The sequence below is a fragment of the Mobula hypostoma genome, chromosome 8 (assembly GCF_963921235.1).
Source record: "Mobula hypostoma chromosome 8, sMobHyp1.1, whole genome shotgun sequence".
In the NCBI taxonomy this organism is placed as follows: Eukaryota; Metazoa; Chordata; class Chondrichthyes; order Myliobatiformes; family Myliobatidae; genus Mobula; species Mobula hypostoma.
Genome location: NC_086104.1, coordinates 3155686 through 3171147, shown reverse-complemented (window position 1 = coordinate 3171147; position 15462 = coordinate 3155686). Strand labels below are relative to the sequence as shown.

Below are 15462 nucleotides of genomic sequence, written 5' to 3'. Positions count from 1 at the left end.
TAGCAGATTGACATTTGTAATCTTCCAGTCCTCTGGAACCATGCCAGAATCTATTGACTTTTGAAAGATCATTGCTAATGCCTCCGCAATCTCCACAGCTACTTCCTTCAGAATACGGGGGTGCATTCCATCAGGTCTGGGAGATTTATCTACCTTTAGACTATTCAGCTTCCTGAGTACTTTCTCTGTCGTAATTGTGACTGTGCACACTTCTCTTCCCTGTCACCCTTGAGTGTCCCGTATACTGCTGATGTCTTCCTCAGTGAAGACTGATGCAAAATACTCATTCAGTTCCTCCACCATCTCCTTATCTCCCATTACAATTTCTCCAGCATCATTTTCTATCGGTCCTATATCTACTCTCACCTGTCTTTTACTCTTTATATACTTGAAAAAGCTTTTAGTATCCTCTTTGGTATTATTTGCTAGCTTCCTTTCATAGTTCATCTTTTCCCTCTTAATGACCTTCTTAGTTTCCTTTTGTAAGCTTTTGAAAACTTCACAATCCTCTGTCTTCCCACTAATTTTTGCTTCCTTGTATGCCCTCTCCTTTGCTTTAACTTTGGCTTTGACTTCTCTTGTCAGCCACGGTTGCACCCTTTTTCCATTCGAAAATTTCTTCTTTTTTGGAATATACCTGTCTTGCACCTTCCTTACTTCTCGCATAAACTCCAGTCACTGCTGCTCTGCCGTCCTTCCCACTAGTGTCCATTTCCAGTCAACTTTGGCCAGTTCCTCTCTCATGCCACTGTAATTTCCTTTACTCCACTGATATACCGACACATCAGATTTCAGCTTCTCTTTCTCAAATTTCACAGTGAACTCAATCATGTTATGATCACTGCCTCCTAGGTGTTCCTTCACATCGATCTCTCTAATCACCTCCGGTTCATTACACAATATCCAATCCAGTACAGCCGATCCCCTAGTGGGCTCAACAACAAGCTGTTCTAAAAAGCCATCTCACAGACATTCTACAAATTCTCTCTCGTGAGATCCAGTGCCGACCTGGTTTTTCCCAATCCACTCGCATGTTAAAATCCCCCACAATTATCATAACACTGCCCTTCTGGCAAACCTTTTCTATTTCCTGTTGTAATTTGTAGTCCACAGCACTGCAGCTATTAGGAGGCCTGTATATAACTGCTATCAGGGTCCTTTTACGGCTGCGATTTCTTAGCTTATCCCATAAAGATTCTGCACCTTCCGATTCTATGTCACCTGTTACTAATGATTTAATATCATTTCTTACCAATAAAGCCACGCCTCCCCCTCTGCCTACCTTCCTATCCTTCTGATACACCGTGTATCCTTGGATGTTCAGTTCCTCCTCAATTTCTCGACTCCAAGCATGCTCAGTAACTAATGTGTGAGCCTACTCTCAAACTCCTGTCCCTGTTCACTATGTATTCATCTGGGAAGGCCATAATAAATGAAATAATTCTCCCATAACATTTTGGCCACCGTGGACGCCCCCTAATCCTTGGTAGGGGAAGCTTGCGCATATCTGGTGTAGTGATCCTTGAAAACCAAGGTATTCGCCATGTTGCTGGCATCTGGCTCTATTGACAGGAAATCCATTCACACCAGGTCAAGTGGCCCCGCACTCTTTAAGTGGGACAACGGAGCGGCCCGCATAGGCAGCGTCTTCCGCCATATGCATCGAATGCACGACTTGCAGTATTCTTCGACCTCCAGCTTCATTCGGGGCCAGTGGAGCAGATCTCTGAGCAATCCATAGGTCTTTTCAACCCCCAGATGTCCAGAATCATCATGAAGTGACTTCAACACAATCCTCCGATACTGCCCAGGCAGAACCAGCTGGGAACACTGAGGCCGGTGTGGAGGAAACGCATCCCGGTATATGATCTGGTTCCTCAACTCCAATCTGGGCCATTCTCTCAGTAGTAGAGACACCACCGAGTGTTTCTTCTTGTCCGCTTGGGCCATGTCCCCTTTCGCAACTGCTGACCAAACAGTACTTGTGCACAGGTCATCTCGCTGAGCGGCGGCCACTTCCCGAGAACTCAATTCCGGCAACTGGTTTGTCTTCAGAGCAGTCAGGTTACAGTAAGCTTGTGGAATAGCACCATCAGAAGCTCCCAATTGATCTACTGCTTGATTCTGCCCTTGCCTTCCCTCTGCCTTCCCCGTGATGGAAAACTGGCACATAGCTTTGAGTCTAGGGGCAGGAATGCTCTCCCATTTTTCGTCCCGTCCAGCCCTTCATGCATATGTCAGGACAGTGCATCAGCATCAATGTTCATGCTTCCCGGCCAGTACTTCAGGCTGAAATAATCGGAGACAGACAATACCGCCAGCCATCGAAGGCCTGTGGCATTCATTTTCGCCAAGGTCAAGATATAAGTTAATGGGTTGTTGTCCGTCTTCACCTTGAACTTGGCACCATACAGATAGTCACTTAGCTTGTCCACCACAGCCCAATTGAATGTCAGGAACACCAATTTGTGTGCATGGTGGTTTTGCTCAGAGGGTGACAGACTCTGGCTGACAAACGCTACAGGTCTCAACCCGGTGCCCTGATCCTGATACAGTACAACCCCTAAGCTCTCTCTTCTGGCATCCGTGTGTAGCACATACAGCAACCGGGGGTCCACAACAGCCAGCACCGGCACCTGGGTCAGCATCTCCTTCAGCGACTGAAAGGCCTGTTCACATTTCACATCCCATCTCACTCCAAAAGGCTCTGAAGGGCTAAGATAATCTTTACCATCCTGTCCTTTCATCCTTGCTTTCTTTCCAAAAGGAGGGTAACGGCAGTAGCTGATTTAAAGAATGACTCACTTTAGAGTCGTCCTTCACAAACCTTCGATCGTACCCACAGAATCCAAGGAATGAGCACAAAGCACTCACAGTCTGGGTTCTTGGCTATGTGGTCACCGCCTCTATCTTAGACGGATCTTTAGCTACTCCAATTCGTGAGACTATGTGCCCAACATAGCTAACAGACGTCTTGCAGAACTGGCACTTGTCCAGGGAAAGTTTTAACTCTTCAGCTTTCAGGTGACCCCAGCAGCTTCAGTAGCCTTGCTGCATGTTTCTCCAAGGTGGACTCGAACACCGTGAGGTCATCCAGGTACACCAATACCACAAGCAAGTTCATGTCCCCTGTCATTTTCTCCATGACATGCTGGAAAGTTGCAGGGACCCCAGTATGCCCTTGGGCATCACTTCAAACTGGAAGAATCCCAATGGACATATAAATGCTATCTTCTCTTTGTCAGCCTTACGGGGATCTGATGGTACCCACTCCACAAGTCCAGCATACTGAATCATTTCGCACCACTCAGATGTCCAGCATGTCTTCGATCTTTGAGGCTGTATACTGATCGGGGACAGTATGCCTGTTCAGAGTCTGATAGTCCATACACATCCTTGCCTTCCCATTCTTCCAGGCCACCACTATTGGAGATGCATAGGGGCTTCTGGACTCGGTGATGATCCCAGCTTCCTTCAACTTCCACAGATGCCACCGAATGTCCTCCATCCCTGCAGGCACCAGTTGCTGTGACCTTTCTCTGAACAGGGTGTCCTCTGTCACCTGGATGGTGTGGCAAGTGCTCTTGGAACAACCCACATCAAACTCGTCAGTAGAAACAACATCTTCTACCTTCAGCATTTTCTCTATCAACGTCTTCTTCCAACCTCCAGGTACCAGGGAGTGCCCAGATTTGAATGACTTGGCAGTCAACTTTCCCTTTTTCAGAGAGAGTTTCTCCCCGGCTTGTCTCACAGGGACACTGATGCCGGAAGGAGGTGTACCATTGGCATACGCCACCTCAGAGTGACCTCCTGCTTCGAAGTGTTCCTGACAATCACTGCCATCCTGTTCACCTGTACAACCGAGGGCTTCTGCAGTTCAGGCCTCACCAGCAGCCCAACAGGTAAGCCTGACTCCCCTTCATGGTCTTCTGGACCATCCACCAAGAGTGCCTTAGCATCAGGCACTCTGGGAAGTTTGGGATCTCCCATCTGTGACGGGGTCCTGAATTACCCCTATGAACTGTGCCAGGAGGGAGATCAGTCTGGAGGGGCGAATGGTCAAGGGAGTCGCACAGTGAGCGATCCCTGTGGGAAGCGCAAAGTGGGAGAGGAGTGGAGGGACAGCTGTGCCTGATTTTGGAATCGCATTGGAGATGGCGGAAGTTACGGAGAATTATGTGCTGAACGTGGAGGCTGATGGCGTGGTAGTGAGGACAACAGGAACTGTACCCCTGGAGGGGAGACGGGAGGATGGGTGAAATGGATGAGATGTGGTTGAGGGCAGTGTTGATGGTGGAGGAAGGAAATCTCCTTTCTTTGAAGAAGGAGGACAACTCATTAGTGATGGAATAAAAAGCCTTATCCTGAGAGCAGCTGTGGCAGAGACTGAGAAACTGAAAGAAGAGTGATTGAGTGGGAGGAGGTACAGTCCAGGTAGCTGTGAGAATCAGTGAGGAAAAAACACAAAATGCTGGAGGAACTCAGCAGGCCTGGTACCATAAGACCATAAGATATGGGAGCAGAATTAGGCCATTTGGCCCATCAAATCTGCTCTGCAATTTCATCATGGCTGATCCAGTTTTCCTCTCAGCCCCAATCTCCTGCCTTCTCCAGGTATCCCTTCCTGCTCTGACCAATCAAGAATCTATCAATCTCTGCCTTAAATATACATAAAGACTTGACCTAAACAGCAAAGAATTGCACAGATTCACCACTCCCTGGCTAAAGAAATTCCTCCTCATCTCCGTTCATCCCTCTATTCTGAGCCTGTGTCTCCTAGTCTTAGACTCTCCTACCATAGGAAACATCCTCTCCACATCTACTCTCTCTTTTTTGTAATTTATTTTTTATTGAAGTTCATCATCAAACAAACATTTCCATAGGATGTATTTCAGATACTGTACATATACATCATATAATCATATTTGTCACAAATCTCCACATAATATTTATCTGAGGTATACACTTATAGAAAGGAGAGGAAAGAAAGAACAATCGATAGAAGAAAACTATGTACAAAGTAGGAAGTGATCTTGTTTTTTACAACATATGGATGGAAATTACAATGGACATTTACAAAATGAAGATCACAACTACTCTCTCAAAACCTTTCATTGTTCAATAAGCTTTTGGTCAGGGGACCACTTGTCATTGGCAGCCTCATGAACCCCTGGGCTGTAAACGATATGGCTCAGAAGACTTATTCACCCTCAAACCTTTCAGTTTCCCAAGAACTTTCTCTCCAGTTATGGTAATTTCACACTCTTCATGCTCCCTGACACCAGGAACTTTCATCATACTGCTCGTGTCTTCCACAGTGAAGACTGATGTGAGATATTTATTCAGTTCGTCCACTACTTTGTTGTTCCCCATGTGACAGGGTCCTGAATTACCCCTGTGAACTGTTCTTTTTGAAAAGAGAGAGAGAGTTATTCAACACAAACATCTTGTTTTTAAGAGAGAGAGGTGAAGTCTGCTCACAGTATGGTTACATTTCTACAAGGACGCTGCCTGCTTGGAAATTCTTACAGACAGAAGGGAGGAGCTGTTTGAGTGACAGTTGGTATTCAGCACGGGGAGATAAATAGAAGGTCAGATGATAAACGGACAGACACATGGTTTTGGACACTGAATGAGCTTTGTTGTGCCCACAGGAAAAAGTGGGTTTTGGAGGATCGATCAGGCGGATCGATCAGTGGTTCTCGCAGTGTGAACAGGGCGTGACTGATGGGGAGTTATTTGTTTTGTCCAACCCTCGCCTGGGTTGATAGCTCCACCACAGAAGAATGGTCCCCTTTGTTGTGGTCACAGTCGGTGACTTCTAAAGGATCTTGGAGGACAACGGGAAGATCAATGGCGTCATCTCACCTGAAGACTCAAATCTCTCCCTCTCTCTCCCCATCACTACTCAACTCAATACCATGAACTGAACTTTACTCATCTATTTACCCCTAAACTTGAAGAAGCTTGATTTTCACTTATTTCCACACATATATAAACGTGCCCACATAACCTGTTTTATATATCTGCATTTATATTACTGTATTGCGTAGTTACTAATAAATATTATTAGTTAATAGCCATACTGGACTCCAAAGTGTTTTCCATCTCTGCTGGTTCTTTAACCCGTCACGGGGTACGTGACAAAATTGGGGCCTGCGTCTGTGATATGAACAAATAGGTTGGTGGGGGCTGGTTTGAATTGAATGGGGAAAATCCCTTTTGATTTGCTTGTGTGGAATGTCAGCAGAAATGGAGTTTGAGATTCGTAAGTTTGTGGCGGAACCAGCCCCTGAGGTGTTGGATGATGCTAAAAGGGATGTGCAGTTGGCAATTGCTCATAAGTTGAAAGTTAATGTGACCACCGGAATGAGGAAGGTGTTAATACAGGCGTTAATAGCACAGCATTATATATCCAAAGGAACGTTTGAAGAGGATGTGTGGGAAGGAAACCTACTGAGGTTGAGGTTCAGTTGCAATTGAAATTGAAATTAAAACAGCTCGAGGCTGATGAAGTAGAAAAGCAGAGGGTTCATGAGGCTCGAGAGGCAGACAAACAGAGAAAAGAGGCAGAAAGACACAGTTCGAGAGGGGGATGTGACAGCTGAGAGGTCCAGTGTTGGCAACACTCACAACACGCTGGAGGAACCCTTCGTCAGGACTGAAGCGGGAAGGGGCAGAGGCCCTATAAAGAAGGTGGGAGGAGGGTGGGAAGGAGAAGGCTGGTAGGTTCCAGGTGAAAAACCAGTAAGGGGAAAGATAAAGGGGTGGGGGAGGGGAAACAGGGAGGGGATAGGCAGGAAAGGTGAAGGAGGAATAGGGGAAAACACAATGGGTAGTAGGAGGCGGAACCAAGAGGGAGGTGATAGGCAGCTGGGGGAGGGGCAGAGTGAAATAGGGATAGGGGAAGGGGAGGGAATTACCGGAAGTTGGAGAATTCTATGTTTATACCAAGGGGCTGGAGACTACGTAGACGGTATATGAGGTGTTGCTTCTCTTCCCTCTTCAGTCCTGACGAAGGGTTCCGGCCCGAAACATTGACTGATCATTTCCACGGTTGCTGCCCGACCTGCTGAGTTCCTCCAGCGTGTTGTGAGTGTTGCTTTGACCCCAGCATCTGCATAGTATTTTGTGTTTAAGGTCCGGTGTTGGACCCTGATGACTTTTACAGCTCAAAAGGGCTTGTGTTGTTTGATGAATTTAAAAGTTGTGTCCCCTATGATGTAAGGGCATACCTAGAGGAGAAGGATGCCGCCACCCTGCAGGGGTCTGCTAAGAAAACAGATGAAGTTGTTATAAACTACGAGGTTGATTACCTGAAGTGCTTGAAGTACCTGTGGAGTCACGGGGTACTGAACCTTGTGTTGAAACTCAGTTAAGGTCTGAGGTGTCTGACTTGGTTGGAAAGGAATGCAGTTCTTTTGTGTCAGCTGGTTTTGGTTCAGTGAATAAGGGGTTAACCTTGGTACCAGTGGAAATTGAGAATTCTCAGTCACTTGTATTAGACAGTGTTCTAAAAGTTAGTGATGAGATAAAAATTGAGAGGTAAGTGATACTGAAAATATTGAGAAAAGGGTTGTTTCTGGACTTTTGAATAAAGTATTTGTGAAGGTTGGATTGGTTTTGCGACCTTTGACCCTACTTGCAGGACAAGGTCCTGCTGAGGAAGTATGTCCCCCTCTGTTGAATTTTGTTTTGACATTTGGAGGTAAACACCTTCTAGGTTATGATAAGTTACTTCCAGTGCCTTAAAGTGACAGTCCAACAGTTAGTCTTCATCTCTCTCTCTCTCTCTCTTACAAACAAGTTGTTGGTATTAAATAACACACTCTCTCTCTTTTCAAAAGCACAGTTAATAGGGGTAAATGAGCACAGTTCATAGGGGTAATTCAGGATCCCGTCACACTCCTCACAGGAAGAGTATTTGTTCCCACAATAATTGAAGCTTCACGCTTCTTGACTGGTCCAAACAAACCAGCACGAATGTATGAAGGACCTCAGCTACTTCCATATCTGCTTCTGAAAACTCCTGCTTCAATGACAAGTAACCATCGTACAGATAGTCATCTGTACCAAGACCCCAGATCTCTAGCACATTGAGTGGCGTCAATGGTAAATGCATCAAATACTAGTTATAAAATGAACGATACAGCAGAGTAACCTGAGAGCCTATGTCAAGCAAGGCTCCAGCATAAATACCCTCGATCTGTAATGATTCACTGGAGCTTGGCCCAACTAAGCCTTCAGGAATAGGGTTCTTAGCTTTCGTGTGTTCCTTGATATATTGATTGGAAAGTGTTCCCCCCGAGACACTGGGCTGTTCCCTCAACTGGGACTTTTCCAAGTTTCCTGAAGTCTCTCTCTGCTTAGGTACCCGGGGGCTCACTCTCCGAAGGCTTTCACACTCCTGCCTGAAGTGTCCCTCTTCCCCACACTTTTAACAGACAATATCGGTCGATCCCATCCCACGGAACCCGGTTCACTAGCAGCCCTCTGCTTAGCCCCTTGCCTCAGTGGGTCCCACTTCCCCTCGGCTTAGTCATGCCTGGAGGCTGCACCCACCGATAACAAGCGGGACATCTCAGTTCTAAACTCTGCCACGAGCTCCTTTACCACCCCCCGGGTGTAGGCTATCAGGGTCACTTCAGCAACAGGGCCTACTGCTGAGGACGGTACCCTGCTGATAGAGGCCTCCATTGCATTCTCCTCCCTTACTTCACTGATCAGCTCGACAAATGAAGGAGGGGGGGTTCATGTCTTACGAGACATTTGGAGACCCCAAGCGATCATATCTTGTGAATGAGCATCTTTCACCACTTGGTCCATTCTTAACTGATTCACGTCAGCCGTTGGCATGGCCCCTCTACACTGCCAGCAACTCGGCTGTTTCTCTAGCTGAAAAATGTAGTCAGAAAGTTTCTCCAACTACTGAAACATGTTCCGAAACCCTGTCATAAGTTCTACTGGGTTTCCCGTTGCAACAAAAACATTTTCTAGTACTTGCATGTAGCCTGCGGAAGTAGCCAAAGGGTTCTGTGCCTTTAAGGATCTCACTACATCAGCGGCCAGACATCTCAGACTTTCTACCAGTCGCTGTCTTTTCACTTTATCAGAGCACTGCCACTCATCCAACAACTGAGGGGTCTGCTCCGCCCAAGTCTCAAACTCCTCTTCCCCTTTGGGGGTGGGTGTTATCCCTGAGAACATTCCGAGCCTACGATAAATAGGACTTTCGACCTGGGCACTTGGCCATTTATTCGCCAAGGAAGTAAGGACCAATACCAACTCAGAATGCTCACCTGTTGCAAGAGGACTCATTAAACCTTCCAAATCAGATCTCTCCTTCCCCTCATTCCGCAGAAACAAGAGCAACTTGTCTATAAAGTCTCCGCTCCCAGATACAGGAAGCTTGGTTTCCAATTCAGCACCCTCGCCTACACTCCCCTCCTCTTGGAAAGTATGGGCCGCCCATGGCCCCCCTCTCCCAGGGCCCCAGTAGTACCAAACAGTTCCACTGCTGTTACGTCAGCACCAGTCTGAACGAAAACAAAGTCTCTGCCCGTGAGTGACGGCCAATTCAGCTCGCTGCTCCGTGAGATTTGCTCATCTCTGCGCTGAACTGAGATTGTGTCCTGCAAGTAACGGGCTCCTGGATCGGCTGCAGTGGTGGCTGGCTTCGAGCCGCGGACTCCCTTCCGTCAACTTCAGTTGTGTGCTTGCTTTTGTTGTTTGTACAATTCGGTTCTTTTTCTGCACATTGAATGTTAGAGGGACTTTTATTTAATGGGTTCTATTGGATTTGTTTTGTGACTGTAAGGAGACAAATCTCAAGCTTGTATACATACTTTGATAGTAACTTTCTATCTCACATTTCTTCCCACAACCATATGCAGCCACTGCAAGCTTTCAGTTCACCTTCTCTGTGCTCTTAATAAACACATCTTTATCAATAGTGAATGGCACATTCAGAGTAACGATTTCATAACTGCAAATTTTGACAATATTAGGGTGAATAACATTGTCCCACACTCTCTGCACTTGTAGCGATGTGCTACACACAGAGCTAGAAATAACGACATGCAGTCTGTAAGTCGCACTTGAGACTCGTTTATTCAAACTTCGCGGCACTGGCTTTTAAAGCAGTTCCCTTCCAGCGCTCTCCGGGTGGAAATGGCGTCAGAGGTGCATTACAAAAGTCTCTCCCCACATGCGGGCTATTTTGTGAGCTGGTTAGCTTGTGTAGAAAGTGGGTCGCCACACACTGACGTTTAGGGTCTCTTCATCTCATGTTCTTGATAATGATTGCTTATTCGTTTATTATTATTTTTTTTTCTTTTTCTCTTTGCACATTTTGTAGTCTTTTGTACACTGGTTGAACGCCCCAGTTGGTGAGTCTTTCATTGATTCTATTATGGTTATTATTCTATTATGGAATTATTGAGTATGCCTGCAAAAAAATGAGTCTCAGGGTTGTATACGGTGACTTTGATAATAAATTTACTTTGAACTTTGAACTCTCCATACATGCTGCCTGACTTGCTAAGTTCCTCCAACATTTTGAGTGTTTTGCTCAAGATTTCAATGGTTCAATTTAGTATCAGAGGATGTATACAGGATACATCCTGAAATTCCTACTGTCCACAAGACAGGAAAAATCCCCAAAAAACGAATGACAGAAAAGTGTTAGCCCCTTCCCCCTCACCTACAAGCAGCAGCAAAAGTATCAATTTTCCCCGACACCCACCGTGCAAACAATTGCAAACCCCAGGAAGACCATGGTCCAGAGTCCATCAAAAACTACTGGCCATTGACACAGCCTGGTCTGCTGAGTTCCTCCAACATTCTGAGTGTGTTTCTCAAGGTTTCAACAGAATCCCAGAATACTGAGCTTCCTGTCCCAGCCCTCTTGCAACCAAGCCTCACTAATGGCTACAATAACATAATTCCATGTGTTGATCCATGCCCTAAGCTCATCTGAACTTTTAACTTCCACTCTCAAAATGTTGTCATATTTCTTTCCTTCAAAGCCTTGTAGGATTTATCCTTGAACACTGGGGGGTGCTCATTTACATGGGATTTTTTCATATTTTCTCCATCTGGACCCTCCCCACAGTCATAAGCCTGGATGGTAGATGCAAGCTCTTTCTGCAGCTCATAATCCATCACTTCCTTAGAACACAAGATAGCTTCACCAGTGGTTTTATCAACTATAATATGTTCAAAAGGAACGTTCTGCCCATGAATTCTAAATCCACTGATCTCACCTGCATAATGGATAGAAAGATAGAAACACAGAAAGCCTACAGCACGATACAGGCCCTTTGGCCCACAATGTTGTGCTGAGCATGTACTTACTTTAGGAATTACCTAGGATTACCCACAGGCTGCTATTTTTCTAAGCTCCGTGTGCCTATCCAATGCAGAGGTGCACCTGTATCCAAGGCAACCAATGGAGGGTCCAGAAGGACTGTGACATCATTCTCTGTTACAACACCATCAGTGGCTTGTGCTTGGTTACTTTACCAGACGAGGCCCCTACCGAAAAGCTCAGCAACAAGCGGGACAGCAAGGCGACGAGCTTACACCCGGTCACATCCATGTCCACGCTCCCACCATCCTTGCCGCTCCTTGCCCAGGTGTTGAGATAACATGGCAGCTGGCTGCCCGCCCACTGGACTACCAACGTCAGCTTTTCATGTATTGCGTTGTACTATGGCCACAAAAAATTAAATTTCACAACATACGTCAGCAATACCAAACTGTAAAACAGCAGAATGGTGCACAGTGCGTTCTGAAGTTCATTCCTTCGTCCATCATGCAACGATGAGAACTACTCTAGTCGCCCATGATTTCCAGTGCCTGGACTGGTCTGTGGCTACGAAGATGGCTGGAGAGACCAGTCCAAGCTCAAAAAGGTCTTTGGCAGTGTGGACAAAAGCAGCCAGCCATGTTGGGTTGGTGGTCGCAGGCCCGGGCTTCCCTGGCCAGCCTACGTCTCTCTGCTGTCTTTGTCCTTTCTGCCTTAGGTGTCACTGCACCCTCGTGGAGTGAGGAGTGCCACTCACCCCGAATCTGGGCGATATGTTCCTGTCTCCGGGTTAATGCCAAAGGCTTTTAGTGATGTTTTCAGGGTGTCTTTACAGTGTTTCCTTTGGCCTCCAGAGGAACACTTTCCTTTCTGTAATTCGTCATAAAGCAGTCTCTTTGGCAGTTGATGGTCTGGCATACGAGCTACATGGCCTGCCCAGTGTAATGGGAACTGCACCAGGATGGTGTAGGTACAGGGCAGGCCCACCTTGGTAAGTACCTCAGGGTCAGGGTTTCTGTCTTACCACTTCACGTTGAGGAGCTTTCTGAGGCAGACTGTGTAGAAATGATTCAGTTTCTCAACATGCCATTGGGACGCTGTCCATGTTTCACAGATGTAAAGCAGAGTGGGAAGTACTATGCCCTATACACTTTCAGCTTTCTCTGTAGACCTATGCCTCTCTGTTCCAGACGTTGGTATAAAGTCTGCCGAAGGCTTCACTTGCTTTGGTGATCCGGGCGATTACTTTAACGTCAATGACGATGTTCTGGGACAGTGTGCTGCCAAGATACGTGAGCCTGTTCACTGGGTTGAGTCTTTGACCATTGATTGTGATGTTTGGCTCGGTGTATGATTTCACTGGAAATGGCTGATGATTTACTTCAGTCTTCTTGGTAAGTCAAAGTTGGTAGACGCATCGGAAAACTTGTTAACACATCACTGCAAATCATCTATTGAACCAGCATTGAGGGCACAGTCATCAGCAGAAAGGAAGTTGCTGATGATATCTATTGTAACCTTAGTTTTTGCTTGGAGGTTGAACCGTATCCCATTAGTATGGATTCTGATGCTGACGTGTACATCACCGTTTCTGAATGGATCAGTCAGTATAGAACATAGAACATAGAAACTTATAGCACATTACAGAACCTACTCTAGAAACTGCCAAGAATTTCCCTAATGCATAGCCCTGTATTTTTCTAAGCTCCATGTACCTATCCAGGAGTCTCTTAAAAGACCTTATTGTATCCGCTTCCACCACTGCCGCAGGCAGTGCATTCCACACACCCACCACTGTCTGTGTGGAAAAACCTACCGCGACATCCCCTCAGTACCTATTTACCTTAAAACTATGCCCCCTGATGTTAGCCAATTCACCCCCAGGAAAAAGCCTCTGACTATCCACACGATCAATGTCCCTCATCATCTTGTATACCTCTGTCAGTTTGCCTCTCATCCTCTGGTTGCTCCAAGGAGAGAAGGCCAGTTTTACTCAGCCTATTCTCATAAGGTATGCCATCCAATCCTTGTTGATCTCCTCTGCACTCTCTCTGTAGCATCCACATCCTCCCTGTAGTGAGGTGACCAGAACTGAACACAGTGCTCCAAGTGGGGTCTGACCAAGGGCTTACAGTGCCATGAAAAAGTTTGGGCACCCCTGGTCAAAATTTCTGTTACTGTGAATAGTTAAGTGAGTAGAAGATGAACTGATCTCCAAAAGTCATAAAGTTAAAGATTCTTTTCATCATTTTAAGCAAGATTAGTGTATTATTTTTGTTTTGTACAACTTTAGAGTGAAGAAAAGGAAAGGAGCTCCATGCAAACGTTTGGGCACCCCAAGAGATTTGAGCTCTCAGATAACTTTTACCAAGGTCTCAGACCTTAATTAGCTTGTTAGGGCTATGGCTTGTTCACAATCATCGTTAGGAAAGGCCAGGTGATGCAAATTTCAAAGCTTTATAAGTACCCTGACTCCTCAAACCTTGTCCCAACAATCAGCAGCTCCTCTAGGCAGCTGCCTAGCACTCTTAAAATTAAAATAAATGATGCACACAAAGCAAGAGAAGGCTATAAGAAGACAGCAAAGCATTTTCAGGTAGCCGTTTCCTCAGTTCATAATGTAATCAAGAAATGGCAGTTAACAGGAACGGTGGAGGTCAAGTTGAGGTCTGGAAGACCAAGAAAACTTTCTGAGAGAACTGCTCATAGGATTGCTAGAAAGGCAAATCTAAACCCCCGTTTGACTGCAAAAGACCTTCAGGAGATTTAGCAGACTCTGGAGTGGTGGTGCGCTGTTCTACTGTGCAGCAACACCTGCACAAATATGACCTTCATGGAAGAGTCATCAGAAGAAAACCTTTCCTCCATCCTCACCACAAAATTCAGCATCATAAATTTGCAAAGCAACATCTAAACAAGCCTGATGCATTTTGGAAACAAGTCCTGTGGACTGATGAAGTTAAAATAGAACTTTTTGGCCACAATGAGCAAAGGTATGTTTGGAGAAAAAAAGGGTGCAGAATTTCATGAAAAGAACACCTCTCCAACTGTTAAGCACTGATCATGCTTTGGGCTTGTGTTGAACCAATGGCACGGGGAACATTTCACTGGTAGAGGGATGAATAAATTCAGTTAAATACTATCAAATTCTGGAAGCAAACTTCACACTGTCTGTAAAAAAGCTGAAGATGAAAAGAGGATGGCTTCTACAACAGGATAATGATCCTAAACACACCCGAAATTCCACAATGGACTACCTCAAGAGGCACAAGCTGAAGGTTTTGCCATGGCCCTCACAGTCCCCCAACCTAAACATCATCGACAATCTGTGGATAAACCTCAAGAGAGCAGTGCATGCAAGATGGCCCAAGAATCTCACAGAACTAGAAGCCTTCTGCAAGGAGGAATGGGTGAAAATCCCCCAAACATGAATTGAAAGACTCATAGCTGGCTACAGGAAGCGTTTACAAGCTGTGACACTTGCCAAAGGGGGTATTACTAAGTACTGCCATGCAGGGTGCCCAAACTTTTGCTTCAGGCCCTTTTCCTTTTTTGTTATTTTGAAACTGTAAAAGATGGAAATTAAAAAGTAATACTCACCACACGCTGGAGGAACTCAGCAGGTCAGGCAGCATCAGTGGAAAAGATCGGTCAACGTTTCGGGCCAGAACCATTCGTCAGGACCAAAGATCAATTAAAAAGTAATTTTGCTTAAAATATTAAAGGAATGTGTCATCTTTAACTTCATGCCTTTTGCAAATTAGGTGATCTTTTACTCGCTTGGCTATTCACAGTAACAAAAATTTTGACCGGGGGAGCCCAAACTTTTGCATGCCACTGTATATACATATGAGAGAGAGAGAGATATACACTTTGATAATAAATTTACTTTGAACTTTACAGTAAGTGTCATACTGTCATACAGATAAACGTCTGTTTTGCCTGGTGTTAGGCCAGTGTTTGTAGCCTTACCATGAGGAGCCTACTGTCAGGGAGGGGAAACTGTGTACTTGGCTTGTTTCTCACATTTCAATCTGATAATGGTACGTGGACATAAGGGATGAGTTTCTGTGACAGACATGTAAATGTAGATGAAACATTCAGCTACTCTGCAGTTTGTTACTATTTCTTCAGCAGTTTCCACAGGGCTG

The 15462-nt window shown here is 45.6% G+C and overlaps 1 pseudogene; it reads right to left on the bottom strand.

Annotated features, from left to right (window-relative positions):
- Positions 1–9909: 9909 nt before the first annotated feature.
- Positions 9910–11654, bottom strand: LOC134350646 (calsyntenin-1-like; annotated as a pseudogene).
- Positions 11655–15462: the final 3808 nt, after the last annotated feature.